At 43.4% G+C, this 14892-nt stretch overlaps 1 protein-coding gene and 1 long non-coding RNA gene across 9 annotated transcripts in view; one reads left to right on the top strand and one right to left on the bottom strand.

Annotated features, from left to right (window-relative positions):
* The window catches only part of CD226 (CD226 molecule), a 108037-nt gene that overhangs the window by 72549 nt on the left and 20596 nt on the right, over positions 1 to 14892 (bottom strand). The gene's annotated exons all lie outside the window — the stretch shown is intronic.
* LOC145534665 (uncharacterized) lies at positions 11630 to 13454 on the top strand. Its single transcript, XR_014074856.1, has 2 exons — positions 11630 to 12185; positions 12412 to 13454. It is a non-coding gene; the product is annotated as an uncharacterized LOC145534665 (long non-coding RNA).

The following is a 14892-nucleotide window of genomic DNA, read 5'->3' as shown; positions in this document are numbered from 1 at the left end:
AGCCCTCTAGGGTTCCACCCCCAAATAGATCTAAGGTGGGAGATGGGAGAGTGAGAGGCATTCAGAGTAGATTTGAAGCAGTACTATGGTAACGAAATAGCAAAATATGGCCTAATGTTGGAGAGGAGCAGTCAGGTTGCAGAACGTCGAGACTGGAGGGAACTGACCAATAGAAATCCATCTTTATCTCCACCTTTCTTAAAATACGCAGTCCCCGAGTGAAGTCTGCATCGACCCCACCCCAGTCCAAGAATTGACCAACAGAAAGCCATAACTTTATCTCCACCTATCCTGGAGCCTAAGGAAATTCAGTGGATTAATGGAAAACTTACAAGAAACTGACAAGCTTGATCGAAGCGACATGTCTGATTTGGGGTGGAAAGGGGTTACTCAATAAAAATCAATGGGGTATTTTGCCTTTGGACAAAAGAAAATGTTTCTGGGAGACAGATACAGCATCGTTTAGAAAAGAACAGCATACACAGAAATCGTCTGAATAGGCAAATGTTACAGAAACATCAAATTACAAAGTGGGCACTAACTTCTTGGTTTTCTTTTTTTTTTTTGAAAGTTAGTAGTATCATCATTTTATTTTGTTCACTGGAGAGACCAGTAAGTAAAAAAATATTCTTTCTATTTTTGTATTTTCCTCTAAGTTATTTTAAAATGAAAGTATTAATTGAGAAATTCAAAATGGTAAAAGTGAATCAACATATAATGCTGAATGTTAAAGAAAACACAAAAGGAAGTAAGCTTATATAGGTAGGTGGCATAAACAATGTTTCACTAACAAAATTATACATAAATAGCTTTAAGGTCTATCTTCTTGGACTTGGGTTGTTCTTTGGACCTTCTAGTCAATATTATGTAACTTAGAGGAAGATATTATGCAAAATGGAAGAGGAATGAAAAGTTAAACTAGTGGACTCCTTAGATGTGTCTACACTCCATCGTGAATTCCCCTTCCAAAAAAGCTATCGATGCTCTGAATTTGAGTCGTACATGTAACTGGTCCATGTGTCCACAGAAAACAAAAATACCTTAAAATTTATATCACATTGTGAAAGGGAATAAATACATGCTATGCACTTTGAAGCACCTATCACAATCCAAATAACTAAAGGCAATTCTAACTAAAAAGCAAATTTAAAAAACTGGAAATTCTGCATAAGTAGAAATGATAACAAAATGCACATTTCCTGGTTAAAAAAATAAAAGATATAGTTGAAAGGGTAAAAATCCCAAAAGAAACCCCAAGACTACTGAAAAACACTGTTTTGAAAGCCCAGGGGAAGTAAGTGCTGCAGATCTAAAGGGCTGGGTGTCTAAAACTAAACCCCTCAGGGCTAGATGGCAAAGGGAAAGTGCTGCGGACAGATGAAGCTCTCACCCAAAAACAGACCCTTCAACTGAGAGTGATGAAGCCCAGAGGTACAAATGAGTAACAAGGCCAAAAGAGTACTTGAAAAACACTATGCAAAAGACTACAGAATAAATGCCAAAAAGTTTTACAATACATCAAAGAGAGAAGCTGAGTGACAGAAACTTGATGGCCTTTGAAACTAGCACACACAAGTTTTCAAGAGAACAAAAAGAGAATGAGAATAAGGACACTTAAGGAATGATCTGATTCCATCTTTCTGGGCCAAGCTATTACATTAGGGAATTTCCAAATTTCCCCATTAGAACAGAGAAGTCACAGGTTACTTTAAGGAAATGATGAATACCTGACCTAACTCAGGAACTGAACAGAGAAATGACCTCTCCAGGAATAGTTTCTCCTCCACTCAAAGTTTCTCTGCAGGTGCTAGACCCAACTTGTTTGACGAAATGTGCATGATATTTACGAATGGGTGCCATGCTTCAGAACAAGTATCTTTCCAGCAGGCACCATCTAACACAGGAAGTCTAGATAGGTCATGAAATTGCCTTCACTGAGGCTCCCTCCTGTCCAGAAAACTGGGAGAACATACTGGAACAGCACTTAGTGCGGGCATGCATGCATGCTAAGTTGCTTCAGTCATGTCCGACTCTGCAACCCTGTGGTTCGTAACCACCAGGCTCCTCTGTCCGTGGGATTCTCCAGGGGATCTTCCCGACCCAGGGATCAAACCCCCATCTCTGACCTCTCCTGCATTGGCATGTGGGTTCTTTACCACTAGCATCACCTGCACAAGGCAGCTATGCTATGGCAACTAGAAAGGACACTGCAACATTGTTCTCCAAACAGAACATCCAACTCTTCTCCTAGAATTTCCTAACTAGACAGTGATACAGCAAAGGAGCACCAATGGATGCACCAATTTAGGTTTCCAGAACTTCTTTCTCCACTTTCTAGTCACAGATACCGCAGAGCCACATTCCCCTTTCCAAACTGACTCCTTCCCCCTCTCCCAGCTTTCAGAAATCTAGGACCAATCTGAATTTCTCTTTCTTTCCCTGCCCATGCAATCAGGTCAGTTCTACTTCTAAACATTTGTCAAGCATGTCCCCTGCTCTCCACTCCCATTGCCCTGTTTGAGTCCAGTCACACCTGCTCCCACTTTGTTACCACAATAGCCTCCAGTCTGGGCTCCCTGCAGTCTTTCTCCCACGCAAACCCCTCCCCACCAGGCCCAGTCCACTCCCCTTCCCCTTCAGTCACGCCCCCACCCCTGGCACACAGAACGGCATCACGTTTGGTTCCTGCCTGCCTCTCCCATTGACCTGTCCTCACCCCACCTCCCATTTTACCTTCCGGGACCATGGGCTCCCATCTCTAACACCTCACATGTTCTTTGTTCTCTGGACCTCTATGCATGCTGCTCCTACCACAGAGGACATGCCTACTTGGCTCCCTCTTTGGCCAACTCCTACCCCCCTTTTATTGTCAGATACCCTGTCAGCAGCTTGAACAATGGGAAAAACTAGGGTAGTCTTAATGGTTCTGACCGCCCCCTTTGGCATTTATCTGCATCAGAGCATCTATCATACTACGATCTAAGACCACCTGTTTTTCTCCCCTATGAACATATAATGGGGATGAGGGCAGGAGCTATTTCTTCTCACTCATCACATTATCTCAAGTTCCTGATGGGCTGCCTGGCAACTGGTAACTGCTTACTCTGCATTTGTGGAAATAATCTCTTTTTTTAGACTCAGTAATTCATTTACTCAGCCATTAGTTATTGAGTGCTTATTATATATCAGGTGCTTTACATAATGAACAGCATCAGTTCTAACATTAGTGCTGAACCTTTATTCTTTGCATATATAACAAATACCAGTGATGATAGGTAATACTGATTGAACCTTACACTGTACCGCTATAATACTGACTGAATCCTATACATTGTATTTATATTATCTGGTTTAACTCTCTCAATAAACCTGTAAAATAGGGAGTTATTATGTTCTTTATAGGTATATTTTCATACAGTGCCTTTGTAGATATCTTTCCATTGAGGTCAAGCTATATGATCTGCTTTTAAAATTTTGTTTTTGAAATTTGAACAAAATCTATACTTTAGTTAATAATATTTTATCACACGTTAATTTGGGGGGGGGGTAAAACATAGTATTTCTTTATATCCTCAGTATTGGATTAGAAGTTTCAAGCCTCATTCAAATTTTATTTTTAAAAATCACTAAGGTAACAGAGTTTCTAGACTTTTAGTGATAATACTAGATGCCAAAATACATGGAACTGTATCACAGTTTTGAGTGAATATAAATTAGAACTCTAGCACTGTGGAAATGCTCTTGACACAGAACAAGAAGATACAACCTTTTAGGGGGCATGGAAAGGGAATCCAATGTGGCCACCATGTACCCAGCATCTGCTGTGACCTCACAGGGCCTTGCACACATGATCTCATCAATCCTCCAGCCTTCCCCCTAGGTACACATTACTATCCTTGTTCTATAGATGAGTAAACGGAAGATCAGTAAAAAGGAAGAGACTTTCCCAATGTCACAGGAGTACTAGGAAGAAGGGCAGAAACGGAACCCAGAGTCCTCTGCCAACAGATCCATTTTCGTTCTCACCGTCACGAAGACAAAAAGCCACACAAACCAGAGTGAGAATTTCTCTAAACAGAAAATTGTTAACAGTGAAATTGCCCATGAGTTAATCCTGTAACTAAACTCACTATTGTGTATTTAATATATGCTATGTCTGTATTTATATTTGTCATAAAATTTATGTAACATCTAAGTGACCATTTTCACCACCTTAAGTGTGCAGTTCCATAATGTTAGTATAGCCACACCATTATGTAACCCATCCACAGAACTTTTCATCCTGCAAAACTGAAACTCTGTACTGCACCCACTAAACGAGCCCCCTTCCCCTGACCCCCACCCCAGTCCTTTCTGTTTCTATGAATTTGACTGCTCTAGGTAACTCACAAAAAGGGATAGTGCAGTATTTGCCGTCTTGTGACTGGCTTATTTCACTTAGAATTATATCCTCAAGGTTCATCCATATAATATCATGTGTAAGAACTTCCTTCTTTTTTAAAGCCTAAACAGCATTTATTTCATGTCTCTACCACATTTGCTTATCCATTCATCCCTCCATGGAGACCTGCGTTGCTTCCATCTTTTGGGTATATGGAAAGAAAACTTTGGGGTAAAAAAAAATCTCCTCTACATATCTTTTAGAATGAAGTTAACATAAATAATTAAATTATTTAGGGAAAAAACTACACCCCAAAGTACTCCAAACTATTTTATATATGAAGAAAGTGAAGTGAAAGTTAGTTGTTCAGTCATGGTGTTTGACTCATTGTGACCCCAAGGACTGTAGCCCACCAGGTGCCTCTGTCCATGGAATTTCCCAGGCAAGAATACAGGAGGGGCTTGCCATTTCCTCTTCCAGGGGATCTTCCCGTCCCAAGGATCAAACCCACGTCTCGTGCACTGGCAGGCGGATTCTTTACCTCTGTGCTACCTGGGAAAATCAAATCTCTACTTACTACCCAGGAAAGAACTTTACACTTCAGGAAGTTATTCACAAGAGGGCATTCTGTTTCACACAATTGTCTCTGGAATAAATACTTTTTTCATGTTCACTTAACACTGTTTTACCAAGTCACCCTTATGTGCTAAGTTCTTTTTCTCCCTACACTTTCACGGTTTGTCCTTCACTTTCTGTTTTAATGCATTTTCAAAATTCTATATTAAGACTATCTACTTCATGGGGTATTTCAAGGATTAAATGAAAGAATCCATGTAAAGCCTTTAACCCTGCCCAGGGCTGCCATGTAATAAGCATTCAATAAACCACAGTTACTGATGCAAAAGAATCACCAGCCAAAGTTCTGCATACTCATGACTTCACTGCGTTTACATCTCCAACCCAATTTCTCTCTTGGGCTCTGACTCAAAATCCTCCTACTTACAAGAGACAGCTTCACTAGGATGTCCAGAATTAAACCACTCAGCCCCACCCCAGACCTACCCTTCACCCCATACACCCCAATTCAGGAAATGATAGCACTGCCTGCCCGGGATCTCAGGTTAAAACTGGGTACCACTCCAGTATCCTCCTTCTTCTTCACACCCGACATTCATTCCACAACTCTCTTGCTGCACACTCACTATCTGAGCTCATTCCCAGAAATAAGGAGGCTAAACAGACTGCCTGCCTCATCTGGGGGTGATCAGCAATGAAGGAATTTAGGTACCCCTTATCTGCATGTGGAGCACAGATAACTGGAAACAGTCCTGGCAGGTCCAGAATCCAAAAACAAGGACAACAGATGCTGTCATTCTGGGAAGATGACAGGCTATGTTACTCAGATCAGACCTTCACGTAAACACATCTAGATTATGAATAAACTTTTTAAAAAATACATAGAGGTGAGAAATAATAGCACAATATGGACAGAGATACAAGGATGAGATACTTCTTTTGAGTCTAGCCTCTTAGATAAGAAGAATGAGAGAAAATGAGGTAAAAAGAAAAGAACCAGAGATGGTGACTCCAGTGACAGAGACTGGGAGCAGAACAGATTGGGGGGTGAGTTTATTTTTTAGAAATGTCAGTTCAGTTCAGTTTAGTCGCTCAGTCGCGTCCGACTCTTTGTGACCCCATGGACTGCAGCACGCCAGGCTTCTCTGTCCATCACCAACTCCTGGAGCCTGTTCAAACTCATATCCATTGATTCGGTGATGCCATCCAACCATCTCATCCTCTGTCGTCCCCTTGTCCTCCTGCCTTCAATCTTTCCCAGGATCAGGGTCTTTTCCAGTGAGTCAGTTCTTCACATCAGGTGGCCAAAGTATTGGAGCTTCAGCTTCAGCATCAGTCCTTCCAGTGAATATTCAGGACTGATTTCCTTTAGAGATGCAGATATTTCTAGTAAAATACCAGGCTCCATTATTAGCACTCAGCCTCCTACTAAAAACTGAATAGGTGTGCTACGTGATCTAAAATATCTTAAAAGCATCAGATTTCCAACAACATAGGAGTCACCAGGAGCAACCTAGGAGCACATAAGAAATTAGGGAGGTCAGAACGTGGGAGAAGCACACTGGCCAGTCTCAGCAGACTTGGGCTCTGACTCTGAGCCTCACACAACGCAAGGGACACGGATGTCATGGCCCAGGGTCTCCTCGCAGGGGACTCGAGAAGATTTCCTGTTGAGAGGCCTGAGGGGGCACACCCTCACGGTGAGGATGAACCAGAACTAAACCTGGCCTCATCCACACACCTAGGAGACCATGGAAACAAAGAAAATCCTTGAGGACCTGTAAAGTACAAGTCAGTTCTCATGTGAATTTTCAGTCGAAATTCTCATTACACGGGTGCTCTACAAAGACTAAAGTAATGCAGGATCATGCCTCTGTGAATGAAGGTCCCTGCATTCAGAGAACAACCGGCAACGCTTTATGAAGAGTGATGAGCAGCACACAGTCAAAAACAGCCAAGTCCTTACGGAAATGAAGCAGTAAGAGGAAGAAGCAGCAATGGGGGGAAAACTCACATTAGAAATAGAGCCTTTTGATATAAGAATGTCAGACACAGATTATGAAACCACTGTGTGTCTCTATTCTCAGAGAGATGGGAGGGTGTGTGTTGGAAAAAACAGCTTAGGATAGAGAGACAGTGAGAACCAGGAGAGGCAGGTGAACAAAGTCCTAACAAAGGCAGAGGAGCAGTGCTCCAGCAATTTCTGAGCCAAAGTGCTGGCAGCTGTAATTTTTTTTGTTTTTTTTTTTAAAATATAAGTTTTGACTCTTTGGGAAGGGAAGAAATCAAAATAATGAGAAGCATGCTAGAAAGAGACTCTATATCCTATCGGTGTAAAATAGCTAGTGGGAACCTGCTATAAAGCACAAGGGAGCTCCATCTGGTGCTCTGTGATGACCCAGAGGGGTGGGTTGGGGTGGGGAGGGAGAGAGGTCCACGGAGGAAGGGACATATGTATACACACAGCTGATTCACACTGTTGGACGGCAGAAACTAACAACATTGTAAAGCAGTTATCCTCCAGTAAAATAGAAAAATAAATTTTAAAGAACCAAAACGAAAAAGAGACTCTCTCTTAAATATACCCCCTCTGCTTCAGCCCCACTTCTGTGGCCTCAGTGTAACTCCTTTTCCTCTCTTGTCTGACCTATTTCTCTAGCCTCTGTATGACTCTGCCACGGACTGGGCGGCTTAAACCACAGAGTTCTATGCTCTCACAAGCCTGGAGGCAGGAAGTCGCTCATCACGTTGCCAGCTGCCGACTCCTCCTGAGGCCACCCTCATTGGCTTCTGCATGGCCAGCTCCTCCCGGGGTTTTCATGTGGCCTTGGCTTTGCGTGTATCTGCATCCTAATGTCCTCTTCTTGTAAGAGCAGTCATACTGGATTAAGGCCCACTCCAGCAACCTCATCTCAGCTTGGTTCTCTCTTTGCAGACGATTTCTGTATATAGTCGCCTTCTGGGTACAGGGCTTCGATATATGAATTTGGGGGGGATGTGACTCAGCCCACCACTGCCTCCATATCTCCCCCACATCCCCCTCACCTCTAACTCCCTGTAGCCTCTTGTCTGATTTCTCTAAATTGCAAATCATTCAACTAATCAAAATTCTTAACGGCTCTTCATTGCCTAAAAGAAAATAAATCAAGTAGAACATCATAGAATGGAGTATGGTTGTGACACAAAGATGGAACCAGAGTGAACCCTCGCTCCCGCCCCACAGCAAAGAAGCTGCGCTCTAAGCCCGAATGAGGCCTTGCACACACAGTTCCAAGTCGAGTATTCTGAAAACTGCCCCCACCCCTTCCAAATCAAAACCTGGAACCCCTGCAGAAAACAAAACAAATTTCTTCTCTGCTGCTCTCAGCCCCTCCAGGCTTGCCCCTGGGTATCACTAGCCATTTAAACTAATGTACACTCGGGTTTTACTCAGCAGCCTGGCACCCAAGCATAGTCTCAATTTGTTTTTTGTACTATTAGCATGAATTAATGCTTTTGAACTGTGGTGTTGGAGAAGACTCTTGAGAGTCCCTTGTACAACAAGGAGATCAAGCAGTCCATCCTAAAGGAAATCAACCCTGACTATTCACTGGAAGGACTGATGCTGAAGCTGAAGCTCCGGTGCTTTGCCCATCTGATGCGAAGAGCCTGACTCATTAGAAAAGACCCTGATGCTGGGAAGGATTGAGGGCAGGAGAAGGGGGCGACAGAGGATGAGATGGCTAGATGGCATCACTGACTCGATGGACATTAGTTTGAGCAAGCTCCAGGAGATAGTGAAGGACAGGGAAGCCTGGCATGCTGCAGTCCATGTGGTCGCAAAGAATCGGACATGACTGAGCGACTGAACAACAACGATTATTAGCATGAGCTCCCTCTAGCAGGAGGGCTGCTCTGAAAACAGCTCGATCATCCTCCAACCTAAGAGGTTTCTAACCTCCTTCTATGAGTAAGCTCAAGCATCTTTTGTTCTCTGAGGCTTCCTAAATGACCCCCATCCCTGCCAACAACCATTCTTCCAACACACAACACACACACACAAATACTGCTATCCCCACCACCCTGTCACTACCAGCACCTCTTCTGTATATTGAATGGTATTACAAATAATCCCTGAGCTGGAGATCATAGACTGGGACATTTCTGTGTACCCCCAAACTGCACACAGCCAACATTCCATAACTATATACTGAAGGAAAGCTGGAGGGGGGCAGGAAGCAGGCACCTGAGGAGGAGAAAGCTGTATCTGGTTGTGACTTAGGGAGGTAAACAGAGACTCCATGAAGACTGCGCTGGTGGGCCATGCACACTCTCTCCCCTTGTTTCCTAATCTCCTATCTTTCTTCTCCCCGCCCTGCCTCTAAGTGAGCCCACAAGTACCTGCCGCAGTAATGGTCCCAAATAACGGCTGCAATCGTGACTGAAGTGCCACTTCCACAGTTTGGAAACTTTATTAAACACTGAAGAAGTTCAAAGCTACGCCTTCCACCACTGCCCTTCCTCCACGCCTGCGATTGAATGTATTCTTCATTTGCCCCAAATGCAAAGAGTGTTTCCCGTTTATGGGATTCTTCCCATGATGCATTTTTTCCTGGAATCATACCTAGATTCCCAGTTGGTGCAGACATCTTTCAAGGTCCCCCAAACTGTAAGCTAGTCCCCACGTGTTGTTCTCCACTACTCATCAACTTCCACCGGACATCAAGGTTACCTGGTCCATGTGTTTACATAATGTATAGGACCTACTTCCCCGTCTTAGATTATAAACTTCTGGAAAATAATGACCTTCTTACTTGTTTCTCCTTCTCATCACAGAAAACTGTAAATGTCTATTCAATATCTTCAGAGAGGACTTACAATGCTTTACATTACTGTTATCAACATTCATCCAATAAAAGAAGAACATCTCAAAGTGTCATTCGAACAATAAGGTATAATAACTAGCCCTCTGGTTCAGTTGTACTACTTTCACTGAAAACATAATAGTCAGGACTGTGTTAAGAATCAAAATTCAAACACTGTGCCAGCTTAAAGAAACACAATACCAGTGATTATAAATGTTTCCATCTTATTAAATATTCATTCTTTCTGGAAACACTTGCAGGATTTCAGGAAAATGGGAGGAAGAAGTAGCAAGTCCTATGTTAAATAAATATGCTTTCTACTTATTTAAATGAGCAACTATGTTTCTTAAAAGATAGCAGGGACATAACTTGAAAATTGTGGTGTCACAAGCTAATGGGACACAAAATAATCTCATTTGGGGACATATGCGAATGTCACTCAGTTTTGCCTCAGAGACAAGGATGGAATCCCTGGCTGCTTCTCAGATGTAAAATGGTAGGTGCATCCACTTTCAATTGTAGTGTCCAGTTTGTAAAGAGAAATAAATGTACTCTCCCCATTAGTGGAATGGATTAGGTGGATAATCAAAACTTTTCTGAAGTCTTGGGGTCTTTCTATGTCAAGAAGGAAATTATCCTGTACACAGGCATGCCCCTTTGGTACACTATTCTGGAAATGTCAGTGTTGGTATTAATAGCACACAGGATTTCATGTAGCCTGGCAAGATATGGGACAAATATAGTCTTAAGAGGTAATTTGCTGAAATGAGACTGTTAAGTTCCTTAAGTATTCTGGTAGTTAAACGGTGCACATAAACACTCACAGAATTCATGCCCAGACATCATCCTCACTGGCCCCACTAAGCCCAGCAGGTATGACGCATGTGGTCATTCACAGAGTTATTAAATGTGAATTCTGCATCTAATATCTCCATCCTTAGAAAGCTTTCTCTATCAATCTTCTATGGAACACAGGTCTTTCTCTCTAGGCAGATTATGAAGACTTTTTTTTTTAATGTAAGTGGGTTAAATAGCTGAAGTCAGGGAAAAATTTCTCACATTGAGATTTATTGGGTAGTGAATAATCTCTCCAGGGAAGTAGCAGAAGCCCCATCAGCTACGTTATTTAATTAAAACTGTTGTGGAGTAAGGAGAAGAGATGGTGCCTGGGGGAATAATTTCGCATTGATCCCTGAAGGATGGACTTGATAAACTTAAAATTCTTAACTGTTTCAAAATCTTAACTGTCTCCAGAAACGTGCCTGAAGGAACAGAAGAGCCATCCTCCCCTCCCTCTAAAAACTAAAGGAGAACAAAAGCCAGGAACCAAAGGCAGAGCTTAGAGACCAAGCGATTTTTCCGTCTAAGCTAAACCAGCTGCCCTCCCAGCATTGGCTCAAAGAGACAGTGGGTTGCGGAGCCCCAAGCCTCTGGCCGTGAGAGCTTGACCTTTCCCCTTGCTTCAGTTATTTATTTTCCTTTCTCTGCTTTTTAACATCCCAAATCCAGCATTTTTATCTAATAAAATGCCAAAGTATCACTTTATACTCAGAACTGCGATCTGTCAGGATGCCTGTCCCGGTAAGGTCTCTTTGAAAGTCCCTGACACCACCTCTAATCCTATGAGAAGCTTCTGAGCAAAGCTGCAGTGAACACACCTCCTCACCCTTTGATGGGAGGACTTTTTTTTAAAGACTCTAGAAGCTGAGATGGTGCAGGGGAAGGTTTCGGCGTGTGTGGGCTGAAGGGGTTCCAGTTAACCCGGGAGTAGTGGGTGGGGGGCTCTTACTCACACTTGAAGCCACAGTCCCCCCCCGCACTCACACCCACAGGCCAGCAGCACCCACTCTGCAGAGGAAGCGTGTTCCAGAGGCTGCGGTTGGCAGCCGCCTAAGCGCTGGGGAGAGGAGAAGGGTTGTGGTCATGAGCGACAAAAGAGGTGTGAGCTGGAGGAGGGAAACCCGAGAGCTGTGTGTCTGCGTGGAACTAAGGTGATTTCCGAGGCCCGCGGGCCAGCCGGCGGTCCAGCCTCGGCGGGAGCGCACCTTCCGGCTGTCGGGCCAAAGCCACCCCACCCCGGGAACGGAGAGCAGCTGCTCAAGGAAGGGGAGGGCTTGTGAGGTCAGCAGAAACGGCCGCGCTCGCACAAAGAGCGCGGCCAGTGTGGCCTCCCCTGCTCTGGACGGCCTGGGTGCATCTTCCCACAGGCCTGCAGTGACCATCCCCTCCTGGGACGCAGATGCCCGTTGGAGTGGGAGGGGCTGAGTGACCTCACAGGGCTCGCAGGCAACACCCGGGAGAGAGGTCTATGCCCTGGGATGGATGAACAGAAAAAACTACTCTCATTAAAACCGAGGCAGAGGACGGGATGGCTCTCAATGGACGTGAGTGTGAGCAAACTCCGGGAGATGGTGATGGTGAAGGACAGGGAGGCCTGGTGTGCTGCTGTCCATGGGGTCTCACAGAGTCGGACACGACTGAGTGACTGGACAAGAACAAAACTGAACTTCACCAGCCACTCCACTGTTGAGTTTAATTTTGTATACAAATCCAGTATTGCCTTGTTTCAGAGTCGTTTTTTATGTCTCCCTTTTTGATTTTTGATTACAGAGCTCTACCCGGAAGCCCCACAGCTGAATCTCATGGTGATGTGTACCCTCAAGCATCCTCTCTCGGTTTAGCAACCGGAGAGCCAATCAACAGAAGCTACCGTGGCCCGCGCATATTAGCGACTGTTCCACTTTTCAGGCTCCCATTACTTTCACCCTTGAGAAGTGCAGTGACCATCAACTCGCTTTCCATACATCCTAAGATGCTCTTTGTCGTCTGCCTCCTCTATCTGCTATTTTATTTCATTAAGGAGCGAGATTTCTCAGCCTTTAAAATATTTCTGTTTTCCTCAGTTGACTATTTCTTATTGACACTGTTTAATATCTTTTTCGCTTCCTTAAATGAAAAGCTACTGAAATGTAACATTTTAGGGAACCCCTTTTTCTTCTCATATATGTGTACAACACACAGTTGTATAGATGGGGAAACGTTCATGACTTACTTCTGAGCTTGTAAGAATGGACCTTAAGAGAGCCTGGTATTTATTAATATCATGTATTGTTATCTATTAGTACTTATTTGTTAATTCTTTAAATAGTAAATATTACAGAATTTTTTTCTTTTGTTTCTACCTCACTTAAAAAAAAAAAGAAAACCAACCAACTTCAAAGCAAGAGCGATGCATCTCATGGGCAAAACTGAAAGAATCCAGCAGGGATGAGACATGCTGGTGTGTCCTGGTGACACTTGTAATAGGAGAGTAAGAAAGACTCTTTCCCATGGCCACTTAGTCCCGTCTGGAATTACCACCGATAGACAAAGAAGCCTTTTAGACTAAGTCTCCTCTTCCATCTCTTGTCACTAATATATAAGGTAGTGTCAGTTTCTCTGTTTTCTTCCTTTCTTCTGAATTTGGGATAGATAACACACAAGCTGAAATGAGTATGAAAATATCTTAAGATAGATTGTAAAATATAATTACCAAATACATCTGGATTCCTATGCCTCTTGAAGCGTTGAGCCAACAACACGTTGAAATAAACCAAGCCATGAATTGTAAACCAGAATAAACTGCATCTTCCCAACCCAGGGATTGAACCCGCGTCTCCCGCATGGCAAGCAGATTCTTTACCGTCTGAGCACCACGCCTAGGTGCTGTCTTACACAGTTGGTTAAAGCAGAGCCAAAGTTATCTATTTTTTGAATAATATTTGAAGCGATTCGCCTGAATGCTACTCCACCCATCTCCGTATCCAAATATTCAGATATATCTCCATCAGGGTAAACTTCAAATTCCCCATTTCCAGGAAATCTATTCTGAATTTCCCAGTTGAAAGTAAATAGCATTTACTCTTGGCTTTAAATTATAATTTGCGATATACAACTTCTATCTCTCCTAATACTCTGTGTACGGTTTAGAGCTAAGATCATGTCGCTCTGGTTTCCCAAGCACAGACATTATCTTGAATAGAGCAGGCTCTCAGTAAAGCCTTGACGAGTGAATTAGTGGATGAGTGACGTCGGTCCCACAAATCAGCCAGCCAGGTCTACCTGCCAGATCTGGGCCACTTGCCCATTCCCAGCTTTAAATAAAATTTAAATCCTGAGATACCCCAACTTTAGAAAAACCAACTGGCAAGACAAGAGCAAATATTGACATTGATGGGAGTAGCGATAAGACCCACCTAAGGCCAAGCATGGACGACATACAGGGAGCCTCATCCCACCCAGGAAAGCACAAAACCAAAAAGGAGACAGTGAGGAACATCCTCACTGTCCGAGTTGAGATGGGAGGAGTGGAGTGGAGTGTAGAAGATCACAGAGCGAGAAACCTACGTGATACAGCAACACAGAGCACCTCGCCTGTGAACACATCAGCTTCCAAACCAAGAGCCCCCCGTCCTGCTCTCGAGTCTTCCCCACTACCCCCCTCCCCACCCCACGCCCTCTCCACTCTTTAACACGAATGCTCCCCACCAGCTTCAGTGTGACCATCCTCTGGTGCTATGGTCTCAGCTTCCGTGCCACTCACAAGAACTTGATTGGTTAGCCATCGTCTTCACATGTGCTGGCTGATCATCCAAACGTCTTCAGTCCTCAACTTTCTTTTGGTTTTCTGTTCCATAATCTCAACCCATTAGCTGGCCAAAGGCTACTTTTCAACTCAATGTATTTGAAACCATTTGCACTTACTTCCTCTCTTCCAAAACAAGCCAGTCTCCTAAGTTCCCATCTTTTTAAATGAAACCATCATTTTTCAGCCCTTGGATCATAAAAATTTGGACTGTTTTCCCTCTTCTGGACCTCCAGGCCAAATCGGAATGAAGATTTCACCCTTAACTTAGATAATTATCTGTGAACTGCTCAAAATCGCAAGTGCATTCTTCTTCACTGTTTTTTTTTTTTTATTATTAGAAATTCAATAGATTTGAGATGAATTTCATAAAACATTTTTAAGACAGATGGGAAACAAAGCTCCTGGATAAGAAAAACACCTGACTGGGAACACTGGAGACCCTTGTATCTCTTCCTGACTCATCT

This window comes from Giraffa tippelskirchi, chromosome 14 (assembly GCF_054371585.1).
Source record: "Giraffa tippelskirchi isolate mGirTip1 chromosome 14, T2T-mGirTip1v1.2.pri, whole genome shotgun sequence".
Taxonomy (NCBI): domain Eukaryota; kingdom Metazoa; phylum Chordata; class Mammalia; order Artiodactyla; family Giraffidae; genus Giraffa; species Giraffa tippelskirchi.
This window is presented reverse-complemented; position numbering and strand designations above follow the sequence as displayed.